We start from the raw sequence: 19745 nt of genomic DNA, 5'->3' as shown, positions 1-19745 counted from the left end.
TTCCTGCGTGAATACTGACGAAAAATATTCATTTAGCACCTCTCCTATCTCTTCGGACTCCATGCACAACTTCCCATTACTGTCCTTGACCGGTCCCAATCTTACTCTAGTCATTCTTTTATTCCTGACATACCTATAGAAAGCTTTAGGGTTTTCCTTGATCCTACCTGCTAAAGACTTCTCATGTCCCGTCCTGGCTCTTCTTAGTTCTCTTTAGGTCCTGCCTGGGTAACTTGTAACTCTCAAGCGCCCGAACTGAGCCTTCACGCCTCATCTCTACATAAGCCTCCTTCTTCCTCTTGACAAGAGATTCAACTTCTTCAGTAAACCACGGTTCCCTCGCTCGACCACTTCCTCCCTGCCTGACAGGTACATACTTCTCAAGGACACGCAGTAGCTGTTCCTTGAACAAGCTCCACATTTCAATTGTGCCCAGCCCCTGCAGTTTCCTTCTCCATCCTATGCATCCTAAATCTTGCCTCATCGCCTCATGCCTTTCCCCCAGCTATAACTCGATCCCTTTCCATCGCTAAAGTAAACGTAACCGAATTGTGGTCACTATCACCAAAGTGCTCACCGACCTCCAAATCTAACACCTGGCCTGGTTCATTACCCAGTACCAAATCCAATGTGGCCTCGCCTCTTGTTGGCCTATCTACATACTGTGTCAGGAAACCCTCCTGCACACATTGGACAAAAACTGACCCATCTGAAGTACTCGAACTATAGCGTTTCCAGTCAATATTTGGAAAGTTAAAGTCCCCCATAACAACTACCCTGTTACTTTCGCTCCTATCCAGAATCATCTTTGCAATCTTTTCCTCTACATCTCTGGAACTTTTCGGAGGCCTATAGAAAACTCCCAACAGGGTGACCTCTCTTTTCCTGGTTCTAACCTCAGCCCATACTACCTCAGTAGACGAGATGTCATCAAACGTCCTTTCTGCCACCGTAATACTGTCCTTGACTAACAATGCCACACCTCCCCCTCTTTTACCACTTTCCCTGATCTTACTGAAACATCTAAACCCCAGAACCTGCAACAACCATTCCTGTCCCTGCTCTATCCATGTCTCCAAAATGGCCACATCGAAGTCCCAGGTACCAACCCATGCTGCAAGTTCACCCACCTTATTCCGGATGCTCCTGGCATTGAAGTAGACACACTTCAAACCACCTTCCTGCCTGCCGGTACACTCCTGCAACCTTGAAACCTTATTTATGACCTCACTACTCTCAACCTCCTGTACACTGGAGCTACAATTCAGGTTCCCATCCCCCTGCTGAATTAGTTTAAACCCTCCCGAACAGCATTAGCAAATTTCCCCCCCAGGATATTGGTACCCCTCTGGTTCAGGTGTAGACCATCCCGTTTGTAGAGGTCCCACCTACCCCAGAATGAGCCCCAATTATCCAGGTATCTGAATCCCTCCCTCCTGCACCATCCCTGTAGCCACGTGTTCAACTGCTCTCTCTCCCTATTCCTCGCCTCGCTAGCACGTGGCATGGGTAACAAACCAGAGATAACAACTCTATTTGTTCTAGCTCTCAGCTTCCACCCTAGCTCCTTGAATTTCTGCCTTGCGTCCCCATCCCTTTTCCTACCTATGTCGTTGGTGCCCATGTGGACCACGACTAAGACTTCCCTAAGACTCTTGAAGTCTTGTACAATCTTCAAACTATAGCACTTATAGAATACCATATTTTTATCTCTAGGGAATTCTATAAAGGTCTGAGGGTTTCCTTTTCAAATTTATCTGTAGGCCTCTATTGCAAGTTTATATGTGTTGCGAACAGCATGCTTTATTCTGTCATGCTCAGCTGAAGCTCTTCTAAAAAGAGATAAGTACACATCAAAGCTTTCTTTATGAAAACACTGTAGAAGCATAATCCAAATTTCTTTAGCTTATTTCAGTTTTGTGGCAATATTCTCAAAAAGATCCCAAGTTAATTTCTACTCCTCCCTCACTGAATTTCAGTGTACATTTTTAGTTTAATCAAAAATATGACAATTGAACTATTAATTGTCATTTGCTTTCAACTCCAATACATGTGCATGGAATTCAATAAGATCATAAGTCAACCCTTAGATTCCAGGAATCAGCCCAATGAATCAGATTTGAAGTGACTGCACACTGCCAATATATTCCTTCTTCAAGGATCAAAACACAGTACTCCAGGTGCAGTCTCACCAACACCCTATACAGTTGTAACAGCACTTTCCTATTTTAAACTCCAACCCTCCAAAGCAATAAAAGCCAACATTCTATTTGCCTTCTTAATTACTTACTGCACAAGAACATACAGGTCCCTTTGTGTGGCATTTCTTTGGCATCTCTCCTTTTTAAATATTAATTTTGATTCTTCCTACCAAAAAGTGCATGACCTTGTACTTTCCTACATAATACTTCTTCTGCCAAGGTTTTGCCCTCCCACTCAGTCTACCTCCACGCCCTGCAGATTCATTTTGTCAACATCACAACATGCCATATTTTTGTATCATCAGTTGACTACATTTACTGGTTCCTAATTAGGAATTAACCTTACTACTTCCATTAAGTAGCATTATGTGTGGTACCTTATCAAACATCTTTTGGAAATACAAATATACTACAGCTACCGGTTCCCCTTTATCTATCCTGCTTGTTACTTTCTCAAAGAACTGTAATAAATTTGCCAGGCATGATTTCCTCTTCCCAAAGCCCTGCTGACTCTGCTTGATTTTGTTATATACTTCCAAATGTCCTGTTGTTACATCCTTTGTAATAAGATTTAACATTTTCCTAATGACAGATGTTAAGTTAACAGGCCTACAGTTACCTGTTTTTTCTCTCCTTCCCTTTTGGAATAAGGGTATTAAATTGGCAGATTCCCCAAATCTCTGGGACTTTTTCTGTAATCTAAAGACTCAGTTCTGATGGGCAGAAACAGATTTAAGGCTCTCTGCCACCATTTGTTATCTCCCACTGGTCCACTCTTCTCTTTATGAAACTGCTGTGCCTGCCATTCTCTTGTCTTGTTTCAGAACTGGCTATGGACACCGTCAATTTTGATGAAGCAAGGAATGCTTTAAGAAGGAAATAAGTGTAACCTCACCCTAATCCTGTGAAGTAGCCTGTTCAACGTAAATTACAGTAGGTGCCCAATTATCTGTTTGGGATTAGTGTATCCATTCTTATTATATGGACTTCCATTCATCATAGTTTGAACATTGAACTACTGACAGAAATACTACGAAAGGGCATGGTGGGGCAGGTTGGGGAGTAGCTGGTTAGAGCAGTTAAAGTGTTTTTTAATGACATCACAGAATCAGATACAGAAGAGGCTAAAATATACCACTATCTACACTAGTCCCACATTCCTGCACTAGACCATCAGTCTCAAATATTATGACACTTTCAAGTGCTTGTACTTTTTAACGGTTCTAGGGTTCCTTGCCTCACCTACTCTCCCAGGCAGTGCATTCCAGAACCTCACCACCCTCTGGGTGAGGGACCTTTATCCTCACATCCCCTCTAAACCTCCTGCCTTTCAGTTTACAATCATATACATCTATCAGATCTGCCCAAACACCCCCACCCCCCATCTTCTCTCCTCCAAAAGAACACAAGCCGAGTTATCCAGCCTCTCTTTATAGCGGAATGCTCCATCCCAGGCAATATCCTGGTGAATCTCCTTTGCACCCTCTCCAGGGCAATCACATCCTTCCTGCAGTGTGGTGTCCAGAACTGCACACAATACTCCAGTTATGGCCTAATCAAAGCTCTGTACAGCTCCAACATGACTACCTTGCTCTTACATTTATGAGAAAACTGATAAAAGGCATCTAATATGCTTTCTTAATTCCCCTATTAACCTGTCTGCCACATTCAGGAGTCTGTGATCAAGCACCCCAAGAGCTCTCTCTTCCTCTGTGCTTCCTAGTGTCTTGCTACTCATTGACTAGTCCCTCACCTTACACCTTCTTCCAGAGTGCCTCACATTTATCATGGTTAAATTCTATCTATATAATTTTTGAATATCACAAACATAAAAAAGGACCCAGTACTGGGTGCCTGTGGTGTGCCACTGCACACTGGGCTCCGGTCATACAAACTACCACCACCGTCTCCTGTTACTAAGCCAATTTTGGATCGAACTTGCCAAGTTACCATGGATCATGTGTTTTTACTTTCTTTTCCAGTTTCTCACGTGGGACCTTGTCAAAGGCTGTGCTGAAATCCATATAAACTACTTCAACTGCCCTACCCTCATCCGTACACTTAGTTACTCCTCAAAACTCCAATCAGATTTGTTAGGTATGACAAAGCAGCCCACTGACAAAGTCATGCTGAATATCCTGATCAAACCTTGCCTTTCTAAATGGAGATCAGCTTTCTCCATCATTATTTCCTCCAACGTTCCCCCACCAGATTTTAGACTCACTGATCTATAATTCCTTGGTTTCTCTCTACCACCCTTCTTGAAAAATGGAACCACATTAGCTGTTCTGCAGTTCACTAGCACATCTCGTGTTCAGAGATGATTTGAAAATTTGGGTCAAGGCCCTAGTAATTTCCTCTCTCATCCTCCACAGCAGTCTGCGATACAACTCATCTGGACCTGGAGATCTATCCACATTTAAATTCCCCCAAAGCCTTCAATACCTCTTCAATTCTTATCAATCTGCTCAATTTTGTCCTGCTTTCCCCTTCATCCCCCCGATTCTCCAGACCCTCCTCTCACCGAACCCCTCAACAAACCCACAATTCATATCCCTATCTGATTCATCCATTCTCTCCTTTTCCCATAACCCATGTCACACCACCCCCTGCTCCAGTTCAACCCTTTGTTCACCAGGCCACATTGCGCTTGCCACAGTTTGTTGAAGCTGGCCAGCAGCTGTTCAAGTGTGGGAGTATAAGCCTGGATTTGGTCAGCCATGTCAGGTGGCACAGTCCCTACTTATATATCCCCCCATCACGCCACATCAAGGTCATATTTGACCAATGTAGCATCAAACATAACTAGAGCAAATGGAAACTGATGAAAACCTCTCCGCTGCTCGGCTTAATACTTAGCACAAAGGAAGGTGGCTGTAGTTGTTAGAGGCCAGTCGTCTCAACTCGAGTATATCACTGCAGGGGCTCCTCAGGTTAGTATCCCAGGCCCAAACACTCTCAGTTTCTTTACCAAGACCTTCTCACTATCATGAGTCAGAAGTGGAAGTATTCTTTGATGATTATGCAATGTTCAGCACCATTTGTAACTCCTCAGACACTGAAGCAGTCCAAATGCAGCAGGATCTGCAAAATATCCAGAATTGGGCAAGAAACATTCACATAACACAGGTGACAGGTAATAAACATCTTGCCAACAACAGAATATAATCATCATCTTTAACCATCAATAGCATTACCATCAATGAATTATCTTGCCCTCCCTCCAATCAGCATCTTGGGGTTAACATTTAGACTAGACATATAAATATTAGTTCTGTAATTAGAATCCTCCAGCAAATAACTCTCATCCTGACAACTATTTACAAGGCACAAGTCTGGAGCATTTTCCATTCTGCCCTATGCTTTCTCCTGTTCAATCAACAATTGTACACAGCACAGCTCGCATATATAGAAATGTAATTGCAAAACAAACTACATGTTTTATTTGACTAATGAATCACAGTCATAGAGCCTGGAAACAGACCCTTCAATCAAACCAGTCCACACCAACCATGTTCTCAAACTAAACTAATCCCACCTTCGAAACCTATCCTATTCATGAACATCTAAATGTCTTTTAAATGTTGTAACTGTACCTGATTCCATTTTCTCTGGCAGTTCATTCCACACACACCACTGTCTGTGCAAAAATGTTGCCCCTCATGTCCTTTTTAAATCTTTTCCTTCTCACCTTAAAAATATGCCTCCTAGTTTTCAACTCCACCTGAGGGAAAACACCCTTGTCATTCAACTTATCTACGCCATTCATGATTTTATAAACCCCTATAAAGTCAGCCCTCAACCTCCTATACTCCAGTGAAAAACATCCCAGCCTTTCCAGTCTATTTTTATATCTCGACTCCTTCATTCCTGGCAACATCCTGGTAAACTCCTCTCCAGTTTAACAAGATCCTTCCTATAACAGGGTGACCAGAACTGCACACAGTACTCCAGAGGAGGCCTCACCAACATCCTGTACAAACTCAACATGATATCCCAATTTCTATACTCAAAGGTCTGAGTAATACCTTAACCACCCTGTCTACTCGTGATGCACATTTCAAAGATTTATGTACCTGAACCCCTACTTTGATGAATATTTCCACTTGTCTGTTGTTGATACAGAGTGGTGGCTCACTTGTAAAATGTCTCTGATTTTTCCATTCAAAAGTTTTTCTTTTACTGCAGAGAAATAAATAGCTTCTGCTCAGGAGAACAACTGCACAGATATCTCAGAGATAGTAAGAATTGCCGATGCTGGAGTCTGAGATAACACAGTATGGAGCTGGAGGAACACAGTAGGCCAGGCAGCATTAGAGGAGCAGGAAAGCTGACGTTTCAGCTCGGGACCCTCCTTCAGAAGACCTTTTTTCTGAAGAAGGGTCCTGACGCGAAACGTCAGCTTTCCTGCTCCTCTGATATTGCCTGGCCTGTTGTGTTCCTCCAGCTCCACACTGTGTTATTTGTACAGATATCTGTATCTTTATATGTGTGCGTGTGTGTCTATAACTTGTATCCAGTTCCAACTTTCTCAGTTAGCTGAGAACCAGTCAGCTTTTGTTGTACAACTCCTTGGCACCTGATCACTGAACATTGCAGCAACTCACAGCCATAAAAACCAGAGTTCAAAACATGATTCAATTATTTGCTGTGAAATTCTGGGAAATCTGATTTTAAGAACAGTTCTTTCATAGAATCCCTACAGTGTGGAAACAGGCCATTCAGCCAAGTCCAAACCAACCTTTTAAATGCCATCCCACCCAGACTCACCGCACATCCTATACCTGTAACGCCAAATTCCCACGACCAATCCACCTAACCTACACATCACTGGACACAATGGGCAAATTAGCATGGCCAATCCACGTAACATGCACATCTCTGGACTTTCGGAGAAAACCCATGCAGACACGGGAGAATGTGCAAACTCCACATAGACAGTCGCCCAAGGGTGGAATTTAATCTGGGTCCCTGGCACTGTGAGGCAGCAGTGCTAACCACTGAGTCACCGTACCGCCCTTTCTTATTGCTGTCCAAGTTCTTTAGAGCTACAAAAATAAAAAGGCAGATTCCTTACACCGGGTCTGTTGGGTTGAGGGAGACAGAGTGAAATGTTCTGCATCCTGTCACCACAGTAAAACAAACCAACGCGCACACAGACTCTGGAAGTCAGCATACCATCCGAGAGCAACGCCACGGGAGGGCGGCCAATCCACCGATCAGACGACGCCCACAGCCTGAGCGGATTGGCTAATTCCCGGCCGTCTAGAGGGTGTGATTGGCTGAGCCGGTCGTCAATCATTCTGCTGCTGTCGTTGTGGAGGTCGAATTTTTTTTTAAGTGATGTGTGGGGTTAGGGGAGGGGAGGGAAGGGCAGAGGCGGCAAAGTCGTCGTCGCCGAGATCCCCCCACCCACCCCCTTGCTACCTTGGCAGTGGGTCTCCCGCCTGCCTGCTCCTGGCAGCTGAGCTTGAGCCCCGCAAGCACTGGGCCCTTTCCCTCAGGATGAAAACAGGGTCGTTCCCCCACCCCCCCAACAACGAAGGTTTAAATCGACACCACGGCAGTTAAAGTCAACCCTCATACAGCAGCGCTTACCTGCAGAAAACCCCTTATTTCGTTGCTTTTAGTGCCAATTTCTTTCCTTCAGAGGTCAGAGTTCATGACCTTGGCGGTTTTTTTCCCTCTGATGCGCGTATTAGCGATTCAGTCTACGTGGTGGGGGGGTGGGACGGGGAGAGGGAAGCCCGGCCGGGGTGCATGCGCACACCGTCCGCCACAATCACGCCCTCTCATTGGCCGCCAAGGTACGGTCGCCCCACGTGCGGTCGGCGGCGATAATTCGCAGTTTCCCTCGAGTCCGCTCCATTCCCGGCTATTTCCGGAGCGGCGCCCGCCCTCCTTCCTTCGGCTGTTTCCGGAGATCGCTGTCCAACCTCTGTGGTGCTGACCAACCTTGCCCGCGACTCGGTGGCGACATCCCTGTAAAATGTTTCGACTCCCTTCTTAAAATACTGCTGACTTTGCACAGATGGTTTCCCGTTTTCCGAAGGTAAGGGACTGGAAATGACATTGCCGGGAAATTAAAATTTCCGTTTTCTGGGCAAAATACATGATTTTGGATCAGTTTGATTTAATGTCAACATCGGGGAAGCCAGGATGAGGAGGGTGCTGGTGTCGGACTGGAGTACACAAGGTCAGAAATCACACCACACCAGGTTATAGTCCTTCTTCAGGTGTTAGTGAGAGAGGTAGTATCAGACACAGACTTTATAGTAAAAGATCAAAAGCTCACACCATTGATGAGGATGTATTAAACAAACCTAAGATGCTGTTAAATCGTTAATCAGTTAGGAGGTTTTAATTGATTAATACGTATATGTAAATCCCCAAATTCCTTTCAAGTCACTGTCCTGAGAGAACTAAAGATTTTATCAGTGTAAACAAGAGGTGATATTTTAGGTCAGACAATGCATGTAACGTGTGAGGCCTTGTTTAGAATCTGTTTGTGTGTTGGTTTGGAGTCAGACTGGTTTTATTTCTAAAGCAGGAATTTATAAAATGCCACATTGACTGACTGTCTTTTAGTTGTGTGCTTTTTGAACAAAATCGAACGTACCTGCGAACACAAATACACCCCATAGATTCACGTGTGTGTGTGTGTGTGTGTGTGTTTGTGGAGAGAGAGAAAAAGATTATGTGTGTGGAAGAGAGAGAGAGTGTGTGTGTGTGTGTTTGAGAGTCAGTGTGTGCATGAGAGAGGATCTGTCTGAGTGTGCGTGTGCATGTGCGCGTGCGCGTGCACGTGTGTGTGTGAGAGGATCTGTGTGTGTGTTTGTGTAAGTGCATGAGCATGTGTGAGAGTGTATAGTGTGGTGGGGTCACCTGTAGTGCGACATGAATCCAAGATCTCAGGTGAGGGTGTCCCCATGGGGACCAAACTTAGCTATCCGCCTCTGCTCAGCGACTCTGCGTTGTTGTGTATCCCAAAGTCTGCCTTGGAGGATGTTTACCCAAAGATCCGAGGCCAAATGTCCTTGACCACTGAAGTGTTCCCCCACTGGGAGGAAGCATCTGTGTCTGGCAATTGTTGCATGGTGTCCATTCATTTGTTCTTGTGGCATCTGCATGGTTTCTCCAGTATACCATGCCTTGAGGCATCCTTGCCTGCAGCATACGAGATAGACAACATTGGCCGAGTCACATGAGTATCGGCCTTGCACATGGTGGGTGGTGTTCCCACATATGGTGGTTAGTGTCCATGTCTAAGATGTGATATGTCTCTATGGTTTTTGAGTAGATTTGTAGCTCGGGTTATGGATGTTATGGTTGTTTGGCTCATCGAGCTGGTTCATTTTTCTGCAATATGATATATCTTGCAGAGTTTGCCATGACAAGGTTATATGATGTTGTGTTCGATGTTGCCCTGAAGGCTGGATAGTTTGCTGTGAACAATAGTCTGCTTAAGGTTCAGCATTTGTTTGAAGGTGAGAAGTGGAGGCATGGGGAAGATCTTGGTGAGGTGCTCATAGTCAATGATATTGTGTTGATGGTTGTGAAGAACATGGCGTAGTTTCTCCACTCCCGAGAAGTACTGGACAACGAAGGGCACCCTATCGGATTTATCCCGTATCTGTCTTCTGAGGAGGTCATTACGGTTTTTCGCTGTGGCATGTCGGAACTGGCGATCAATGAGTTGAGCATCATATCCCGTTCCTATGAGGGCATCCTTCAACACCTTCAGGTGTCTGTCTTGTTTCTCGTCATCCAAACAGATCCTGTGTACGTGTAGGGCTTGTCAATAGGGGATGGCTGTTTTAATATATTTGGAGTGGAAGCTGGAGAAGTGCAGCATCATGAGGTTATCCGTGGGCTTGCGATAGAGTGAGGTACAAAGGTGTCCATCCTTGATGGAAATGCGTGTGTCCCAGAATGACACTGATTCTAAACAGTAGTCTGTGGTAAGTCTGATGGTGGGATGAAACTGGTTGGTATCACAATGTAGTTGTTTCAGTGATTCCTCACTATGAGTCCAAAGAAAGAAAATGTTGTCAATGCATCTGGTGTATAGTGTTGGTCAGAGGTTCTGTGCAGCAAAGAGGTCTTGTTCAAACCCGTGCATGAAAATGTTGGCATATTGGGGAGCAAATCTGGTCCCCATGGCTGTTCCATGTGTCTGGATGAAGAACTGGTTGTCAAAAATGAAGACGTTATGGTCGAGGATGAAGCAAATGAGGTGTAGGGTGGCATCTGGAAGTTGGCAGTTGTTGGTCTTGCGTACTGAGGCTGTTGTGGTGATGCCGTTTGTGTGGGGGATGCTGGTGTAGAGTGCCAAAATGACTATTGTGACCAGGAATGTTCCTGGTTCAAATGGTCCATGGGTGCTGAGTTTCTGTAAGAAATCTGTAGTGTTGCAACAGAGGCTGGGCATTCCTTGTACAATGGGTTTCAAGATGCCCTCAACATAGCCAGAAAGGTTCTCACACAGGGTCCCATTGCCTGATATGATGGGACGTCCAGGTGTGTAGGCTTTGTGTATCTTTGGAAGGCTTTAGAAGTCCCCTACGTGCGAGTTACGCGGGATGAGAGTGTGTAGGGTACTCTGAAGCACTGGATCAAAAGTCTTGACCAGTCTGTTCAGTTGACAGGTGTGTTCTTTGGTCAGATCGACAGGTAGTTGTCTGTAGTGTTCCTGGTTGATCAGCTGTCGGTACACTTCCTTGTAGTAGTGCATTCTGTTCTGTATGACAATGGATCCTCCTTTGTCTGCTGGTTTGATGACAATGTTGCGATTGGTCTTGAGAGCCTGGATGGCATTGCATTGTGCCTGGGTGATGTTTTGCACTACCTTGTGAGTGTGGCTGATGAAGCTGGCATTCACACATTCTCTGATGCCTTGAGCATACCCATCAAACCCTGGGCAACGACCCTCCGGACGGGTCTAATTCGACTCCTTCTTTGCCCACTCCTCCATGGATATCTCTGTCAATTGATCTGGTTCATTGGTTGTCTCATTGGGGTCACTGCTGACATCTCAGAAGAATTCCTGGAGTCTCATTCATCTGATGAATTCCTCTGTGTCAGCCGCGAGACCATTGGAGTCCATCTTGGTGGTGGGGCAGAAATTCAGTCCTCAGCTGAGAACTTCAATCTCATCTGCTTGAAGTGGGTGGTCAGTTAAGCTGACAATGGTTTTTCCCTGCGGTGGTACCACTTTCAACTGTGGTACCAGGGCAGACTTGGTTATTGCTGGTGGTGATGTCAAGTTTCTCCTGCATCTTGTTCTTGGTGTGTATGTAGCTGGTGTAGTTCCATTGCCTCGTATGTTTGGCAGTGTCTTGTAACTGTGCTGCTGTATCTTGAGCACAAGCTGAGAATATAGATTCAATCTCGATTTCAAGGCCACAGTGCTTGCTGTAGAGTTGGTGTACGAGATGGTTGAGGATTTTGAAAGAGGTGCAACAGCAACGTAATCAGTGTTGTAGGTCGGGATCTTTTGGGCTTTCTTACATTTCTGTAGAAACTTGATGTCTGTGTCGATATGCGCAATCTTCCTGGAGATCCACTCCACTTTGAGCCAGCAGTTGGTGGTGTCAATGGTAGCCATGATGTGGAGGTGCCGGTGTTAGACTGGGGTGGACAAGGTCAGAAATCACATGACAACTGGTTACAGTCCAACAGGTTTATTGGAAAACACAAGCTTTCGAAGCCTTACTCCTTCTTCAGGTGTTAGTGAGAGAGGTAGTATCAGACACAGAATTTATAAGTAAAAGATCAAAGGCTCACAAATTGGTGAGAATGTATTAAACAAACCTAAGATGCTGTTAAATCTTTAATCAGTTAGTAGGTTTTAATTGAAGATACAGGAGCTTGAACGTACACACCAACAGGTTCAAGAACATCTTCTTCCCTGCTGTTATTAGACTTCTGAATGGACCTCTCTAATTTCAAATCATGTTGATCTTGCTTTGTGCACGTCCTGTGCAACCATCACCTTGTATGCCTCCCTCTGTCTAAGCACCCTAAGATCTATACTTCCTTGTTTGCTAGGATCTGCCTGTACTGCTCGCAAAACAAAACTTTTCACTGTACTTAGATACATGTGACAACAATAAATCAAATCAAATCAAATGAATGTGTGGCTAGAGAGCTGGTGTAGGAGGGAGGGCTTCAGATGTTGGCATCATTTCGATCCCTTCCGGCATAGGGGGCACCTGTACAAGGAGAATGGGTTGCACCTAAACTGGAGGGATGCCAATATCTTTGCAGGAGCAGGGAGGTCTGCTAGTGCCACTCCGGAAGAATTGTCAGTGGTAGTGTTTGGGGAAGTTGGGGGTGTGGGGGGGGCGGTGGGGTGGGGGCGAGTGGAGGAGGCGGTGGAAACCAGAGTAGAAGGCAGATGTTAAGTCAAGTAAATCTAATAAGATGATCAAACAGTTCAGGGTTAATGAACATGGCAGGACTGGTGGTCTGAAGTATATTTGTTTTTTATGAAAGGAGTATAACAGGTGAGGTAGGTGAGCTTAGAGCCTGAATTAGTCTATGGAACTACGATGTTGTAGCCATTAGAGAAATTTGGTTGAGAAAAGGGCGGGACTGGCAGCTCATTGTCCCAGGTTTTAAGGTTTCAGGTGTGATAGAGAGGAATGCAAAAGGAGTAGGGGAGTTACATTATTGATTAAGAAGAATGGCACAGCTGCATTAAGAGAGGACATTGTGGAGGTCCCATCCAGCGAGGCCATATGGGTGGAACTCAGGAATAAGAAAGGTACAGTCACTATGCTGGGGTTATACTATCGGCATCTCAGTAACCAGCAGGAGATAGAGGAACAAAGGAAGATGTAAAAACGACAGGGCTGTTGGGGTACTGGGTGATTTTAACTTCTTTCATATGAACTGGAACTCCCTTAGGGCCTAGGCCTAGAAGGGTCAGAATTTGTTTAGTGTATTTAGGAGGATTTCTTCAAATAATATGTAGATAGTCTAACTAGGGAAGGGGCCATGGTAGACCTTGTATTGGGGAATAAGCCCAAGGGGCTGCATTTTGGGAACAGTGAACATAATTCCATAGGTTTTAAGATTGTTATGGATAAGGATAAGACTGGTCCTTGGATGAAAGTACTAAATTGAGGGAAGGCTAATTGCAACACGCAAGAGCTGGAGAAATTAGATTAGGTGACATGGCTGTTTGAGGGGAAATCCACATCTGACATGTGGGAGTATTTTAAAGGCCAGTTGATCAGAGTTCAGGACCAGCATGTGCCTGTGAGGATGAAAAATAAGAATGGCAAGATTCAGGAAGCCTGGATGAGAAAAGATATTGAAAGTTTAGTCGAAAATAAAAAGGAAGCATTTGTAAGGTTCAGGAAACTGAAATCAGACAAGGCCCTTGAGAATCCCAAGGCATTTTATACATTTTCTAGGATCAAGAGGACATTGGGTAAAGGGTAGGTTCACTCAAGGACAAAGGAGGGAATTTATGCAATGAGCCAGAAGAAGTGGGTGAAGTCCTTAATGAGTATTTCACATCAGTATTCATCAGGGAGAAGGACATGGATGATGGTAAGATTAGGGAGGGGTATGTTGATAATATCGACATGCAAGACTAAGAAAGAGGAGGTATTGAATGTCTTGAAAAAATTAAGTTAGATATGCCCCCAGGGTTTGATGGGATTTATCCCAGGATACAAAGGGAGGCAACTGAGGAGACTTCTGGTGTCTTAACAGAGATCTTTGTATCCTTTATAGAGGTTCCAGAAGACTGGACAATAGCCAGTGTTTTTCCTTTGTTTAAGAGCAGCAAGAGAGATAATCAAGAGATTGTAGGCAGGTGAGCCTTACATCAGTGGCAGGAAAATTATTGGAGAATATTCTTAGGGACAAGATTTACTGAAGTTTGGGAAATAATAGTCTTATTAGGGATAGTCAACATGGCTTTTGCAGAGGAGGTTTTTTCTCACAAATTTGATTGAGTTTTTGGAGGAAGTGATGAAAATGATTGATGACATGGGGCAGAGGTTGTTGTCTACATGAACTTTAACAAAGCATTTGAGAGGGTCCCTCATGGTTCAGAAGATTAAGTCACACGGCCTCCATGATGATTTGGCAAATAGGATACAAAATTCGCTTGGTCATAGATGACAGAGGGTAGTTGTGGAGAGGTGTTTTTTTTTTGACTGGAGGTCTGTAGCTAGTCTTGTACCACAAGGATCTATGCTGGGACCTCTGTTGTTTGAAATATAAGTAAATGATTTGAATGAAAATGTAGGTTGTCTGATTAGAAAGTTTTCAGACAACAGGAAAATTTGTGAAGTTATGATAGTGAGGAAGGTTGTCACAGGATACATGATATAGATTAGTTGGCAAGTTGGGAGGAGAAATGGTAGACGGAGTTTAATTTGGACAAATGTTTTGGGAGGTGAAATGCTAGAGAAGAGTATACAGCAAATGGCAGGAGCCTTAGGAGCATTGATATACAGAGAGATCTTAGGGTGAAAGTCCATGACTCCCTAAAATATCAACACAAGTGGAAAATGTGCTATAAAAGGCAAATAGCATGCTTGCCTTCCTTCATAGGCAGCGGCATTGAACATAAAAGTTGACAAATCATGTTGCAGCTGTATAACACTTGAGTTAGGCCTTATTTGGAATATTGTGTGCAGTCCTGATTACCACACTGCAGAAGGATGTGGAGGCTTTGGACAGAGTGCAAAAGATATTTGTGCTTGGATTGAAGTGTATTATATTGAAGTATGTAAAATTATGAGAGGCATGTATAGAGTGGAAAGTTGGAGTCTTTTTCCGAGGATTGAAGAGTCAAATACTAGGGGACATAGTTTTAAGATGAGAGGATGAAAGTTTAAAGGAGGAGACAGAGTCATAGAATCAAACAGCATGAAAATAGACTCTTTGGTCCAACTTGTCAATGCCAACCTGGTATCCCAAACTGAAATAGTCCCATTTACCTGCATTTGGCCATATCCCTCTAAACCTTCCCTATTCATATACCTGTCCAAATGCCTTTTAAATGTTGTTACCACTTCCTCTGTCTCCTCATCCTTTACTCACACCACCCTCATCGTGAAAAGGTTGCCCCTCAGGCCCCAAATCTTTCCCCTCTCACCTTAAACCTATGTCCTTTAGTTTTGGATCACCTACCCTTGGAAAAAGACCTTGGCTATTCACCTTATCTGTGCCCTTCATGATTTTATAAACCTCTATAAGATCACCCCTCAGCCTCCAACGCTCCAGAGAAAAAAGTCCCAGCCTATCCAGACCCTCCTTACAATTCAAACACCCAGCCTCAGCAATATGCTTGTAAATGTTTTCTGTGTCATTTCTAGTTTAACAACACCCTTCCTAAAGCACTCTAGAAGTGGCCTCATCTGTACAGCCACAACATGATGTCCTAACTCCTGTACTCAATGCTCCGACCAATGAAGGCAAGCACGCCAAACACCTTCTTAACCATCCTGTTTAATTGGGACTTTCACTTTCAAGGAACAATGAGCCTGCACCCTTAGGTCCTTCTGTTAAATAACATTCCCTAGGGCAGCTGTTGTTAACCGTGTAAGTCCTGCCCTGGTTTGCCTTACCAAAATTCAACACTTTGCATTTATCTAAATTAATCTCCATCTGCCATTTCTCAGCCCATTGGCCTATTTGATCAAGATCTCATTATACTCTTAGATAACTTTCTTCATTGTCCATTATACCACCAATTTTGGTGTCACTCACAAACTTACTAACCATACCTCCTATATTCTCATCCAAATCGTTGATATAAATGCCAAACAACAGTGAACCCAGAACCAATCATTGCAGCTGTTTATAGGTCTCCAGTCCAAGTAACAACTCCCTACCAACCTCTGTCTCTACCAATTACCATCAAGCCAACTTTGTATCCAATTGGCCATCTCTCCCTGGATCCCATGTGATCTAGGTTTACTAGACTAATACCTGAATGTATAAGTCCAAAGCTGTGCGGGTTAGGTGGATTGGCCATGCCAACTTGCCCATAGTGTCCAGGGATGTATAGGTTAATTGGATTAGCCATGGGAAATGCAGGATTATAGGGATAGGTCAGGGTTGCGAGTTGGGATGGGATGCTCTTCGGAGAGTCAAGGTGGACTTGTCAGGCCAAATGGCCTGTTTCCACACCATAGGGATTCTATAATTCTATGTATAGATTGCCTTATGAGGGAAGGCGAGGCAGACTGGGCCTGTATCCTCTGGAGTTTAGAAGTGTTAGAGGTGACTTGACTTGTTGAAAGGACGTTCCCTCTTGTGGGAGAATCTAGAACTTGGGGTCAGAGTTTAAAATTAAGAGAGTGACATTTAAAATAGGATGAGGAGGTTCTGAGTCTTTGGAATTCCCTTTCTCAAGAGGCAGTGGATACAGAATCGTTAAATATTTTGAAGGTAGAGATAGATAGATTCTTGATAATCAAGGGGATGAAAGATTATCAGGGATATGCAGAATTGTAGAATTGAGGTTAAAATCAGCTTAGCTATGACTTTATTGAATGATGGAGCAGGCTTGAAGGGTAGAATGGCTTCCTCTTGTTCCTTGTTCAAACGTCCTTCAATAGCAACTTCAAAACTCTACCAATTAGAAAGACAAGAGCAGCAAATGAGTGGGAACACTGCTATCTGCAAGTTACCTTCCAAGCCCTACACTATCTTGACTTAGAACTATACAATTTATCTCAACAACTGTTACTTTATTTAATATCAGCCAACACTTTTCGGACATTATGTCAATTAATTGGCTAGTCCATAATTAGACTCAGGAAAAAATGACAGAAATATTTGCTTTCCCTTATGGTTAGCCTTGTTGTGCTTTGGAAAACCTTGCTGGCGTCATCACCTTATCAAGCTTCATTCTAATGATCAAGGTGATTTTTGCTGCCTTCTTACTGCACTGTGACAGGTTAATTCCTTACAGGGATCTTGCTCAACCAGTTCAGGGATTTCTAAACCATTACTTTTGTACAGTTCTCAACTCACATTGCATTCTTATTACCGTTACCAAAGCACTAGCCGCATCGTCATTCATGTGATTCTGCGCATTTTTCCCTGAAAATGAGAAACTTCAAATTGCAGGTATACTTTTCAAATAAAGCAATTTAATCCTAAGGAACTTCATCCCAATACAACTATATATTTCTTAATTTTTTTCTGGTGTTTTCACATAGTTAATACATTTGACACAGCACGAAAAGGATTGAGTTCTGAATTAGCAAATCAATTTGTGTACTGTGGCTGTGGAGAGAATTAGTTTCAGAATTTCATGCTGTGAAATGAGATTTATTACTTCCTTTCATAACCTCAACAATTTTACATTCTAAATTGTTAGTGTGGAAAGTAATTTACTAAGAAATTAAAAATTCTCAATTGCTTTTCAGTACATTGGAGCACTGATTTGGTGATTTTAACGCTTGGTGCAATTTCACATAAATTAATAAATATTGAGAAGATCTTTTAATGTGTTTCCATTCGATTTCATCAGGACATAGAAATATGGATGTCATCAGCCTCACATTATTGGGTGTACCTTTTTAATTCTTAAAAGAAAAATCAAATCATCATTCTCCCAAACCTTGAGAAACACATGCTAGACTAATCTGATCCTGTTCTTGCCCAACATCTGCACACATATTTTCCAACAGCAGCCACTGGTCAGCATCAATGCAGGGATGTGCAATGACTTTTCCTCTTCTTCCTCAGTGTCATTGTGAAGTATGACCTCCACCTGGTGAAGATCAGTCTAGGGATTAATTTGAGGATATTCTGGTTAAGGTCTCCCTTGAATTGTAATGAGAGATTATAGTGTGCATATTGGATAACCTGGTCATCCAGCTATTCCCAGAAACCTCGTCGTGGCCAGATATACTAAAAATCTGAGCCCAAGTTGGCCAGTCTCCAGTCTGTGTGGAATACACAAGAAAAAAAGAGGAAACCAGGTTTTAAAAAAAATCTTCATAACAAAAAATCGTAGCAATATATTAATGTAAATGCTTGCAATAGTTAAAGAAAAATACAGCATTGATATTTATCAATAAAATTTCTTAGCAAAAAGAATCCACAATTGAGAATGTCACAGTACAAAGGGAAGTTATTCATCCTGTCAGGCTAACTCTTTGGAAGTGCTGTCCAAGTTAGTTCCATGCCTCAGCTAAGTACGCATATCATATTTACTGAAACAATCTGAATTAAGAAGGGAAAAGGAGACTTTAATGTACATAGTTCCACACAAGACCTCAGGACATCCAAACTCTTTATAGCTTCTTAGGTAGTTTTGAAATATAGTCATTGTTGTCTGGTAGAAAACACAAGCAATGTTTTTGCAGAAAGGCTCCACACAACAACATTTAAATAAATGACCCAGATTGTTTTAAGTGTTGGATTAGTGGTAAATGTTGGCTTGGGCACCAAGCAAAACAGGTGTCTTGGAAACATTTATGTCCACCTATGGAATTTAAATATTACATTTCACATAAAAGACAACACCTCAGGCTCTGCAGCAGTGCTTCAGTTACTGCCCTGAAATGTCAGTCTACAATAGCATTCAAGTCTCTGGAGTGATGCTTGAGGGTACTACCACTGAGTCAAGGCTGACATTTAGCTCAATGTTGAACCATCAATGCGATATTGTATTTCCTGGCCTAAAATTATGATTTTTATGCATACAGCATGTATGCAGTTATTAAATAGTTCCATCTCACAGAAATCATCAGCAATCTGACTGCATATGTGCACAGCAATAACTCAGTAAAGACCTCTGAATGGAAAGGCATTTACCAATTCAGAGAAGCCCAAGAGTCCATTAAGAATATTTCTCTTCTGTCTCTGCCTTCTGCCAATTTTCCATATGGACCATGTGCAAGGCAAGTTCTTTACCCAGAGGGTAGCAGGTGCCTGACCTGCTATGATAGTAACCTAATCTCATCATCTTTACAAGTATCTTTCATCCCTATCTAGTTTTAGGTTGTATCTGTGTTTTAGTTATTTACTGTATCTCAGTTTTTACTTTGTAATATAGCTGTATAATAAGCTAACTCTTACCTTGTTTAAGACTAAACTTTGATGCTGTTATTTTAAAATAGAATAGGCTAAGGCTGTACACTGTGATTTGACCCAATAGACTTTCGTAAATGCTGTGAGCAATGTTTTTAGATCTCCTTGTTGTTCTGTGTTTAAATTGAAGACAAATCTCTCTGATAATTCCATGTTAACCAACTGCACCGTAGGAGGTTCATTTGGAAATGATCCATGCTGCCTTCTGCTTCATCCACCCGTTCCCTTTCCTCTTCTATCCTCACTGCCTGACTGCTCTTCTCTCACAGCATAATTTGTTGGTATGCTGATGTGACATTTTTCCCTGTGGTCTGAAGTATCATTAAAATAAATTGCCTCACCACTCTTCTTGGCTACTCAATGTTGACCACTGAGCTACACTTTCAGCAGTTCATCCTGTAAAGATAGTATCACTAATGCAGTCCCCTGACTGAAATGTTCAGATCTTGGCCTGCTTGTCTGACT

General features: G+C 43.1%; 1 protein-coding gene across 1 annotated transcript in view; it reads right to left on the bottom strand.

Moving 5' to 3' along the window:
* The window catches only part of nr2c2 (nuclear receptor subfamily 2, group C, member 2), a 185891-nt gene extending 177986 nt beyond the window's left edge, over nt 1-7905 (bottom strand). Inside the window, exon 1 of the mRNA XM_048606713.1 lies at nt 7800-7905. The gene's annotated coding sequence lies outside the window, so the exon portion shown is untranslated. The remainder of the gene's footprint in view (nt 1-7799) is intronic.
* Nucleotides 7906-19745: the final 11840 nt, after the last annotated feature.

This window comes from Rhincodon typus, chromosome 16, assembly GCF_021869965.1.
Source record: "Rhincodon typus isolate 14 chromosome 16, sRhiTyp1.1, whole genome shotgun sequence".
Lineage (NCBI taxonomy): Eukaryota > Metazoa > Chordata > Chondrichthyes > Orectolobiformes > Rhincodontidae > Rhincodon > Rhincodon typus.
This window is presented reverse-complemented; position numbering and strand designations above follow the sequence as displayed.